Here is a 1037-nt window from a genome sequence, read left to right on the forward strand (position 1 = left end):
TCACCTGCTGTCTCTTTCCGCAATGTGTGTGTGCCGCAGAGTGTCTCCCTTCACCCTTCGCCCTGGCGATGGTCGCTGTGAGCCTAGGCCCCGCGCCCCAGCTCTTACCTCGCCCGCCGTGGGGCTGACCTTTATCGGAGGTTTGCTTGTTGCTTTGCCATAGAAGTTGGACACTCTCTCTCTACAGTTCCGTTGGCTAACCAGCGTTTGTGCTGTTCCTGTGTCTTTGGGCTCATGTCAAGGAGGCCATAGTGTCTCTTCTTTCCCCTGAGAGTTGGCAGCTTTTGTTACAGAAGCTTCTCGGAACAAGGGCAGGGCCTGAGGCATCTGTCCCTCTCTATCTAGGTGGCTGTGGTTTCCCAGCACCTGTCATTATGGTTCCTCCCATTCTTTCAGCGTCACTTCCCTGTAAGTTTGGACAAAGCCGGCCAGCAGCGCCCTCTGCTGGTGAGTGGCCAGAGGACAGGAGCAGGTCGGCCAGATGCCGGCCTGGAACCCAGGGTTCACGCCATCCCTGTGTGTCCACAGCCTGGTCCTCTGCTCCCTGGCTGGGGTGGGACCTTGAAGAGGCAGATGCCCTTACAGGGTGGAGAGGAATGAGAAAATGACTCTCTTCTGCCGCTTGCATTTCCTTCTGAGGTGGTCGAATTTCAGGCTGGACCTTGGGCTCCAACACTTGACAGGGGCAGCCTTGTTACCAAGCTGCTTGGAATCGTTGTTGCAGAGACTTTGCTCCAGCCCAGATCCGGGGTGCAGCTCCTAATTACCTACTTTTGGAAAATCATGAAGAGATTGGTACTAAAGCTTTGGCTCTGATCTGCTGAGAGTTGGGAGGAAAGCAGGGAGGTGTTTATGTGGTAGACAACGCCAGACTTAGTGATAAGTAGTTATACATTTTTACCCATTTCCACCTGGTAATTCTCCTTCAAATGAACAAACCCAAGACTTTTCCATTTATAATTTTTCCCATCTTCTGCATTGAAGCAGCAACCTTATTAATTTCCCCCAGTGATTCTGTAGGACATTTAAAAAGTGGT

The sequence above is a fragment of the Hippopotamus amphibius genome, chromosome 4 (genome assembly GCF_030028045.1).
Source record: "Hippopotamus amphibius kiboko isolate mHipAmp2 chromosome 4, mHipAmp2.hap2, whole genome shotgun sequence".
Classification (NCBI taxonomy): domain Eukaryota; kingdom Metazoa; phylum Chordata; class Mammalia; order Artiodactyla; family Hippopotamidae; genus Hippopotamus; species Hippopotamus amphibius.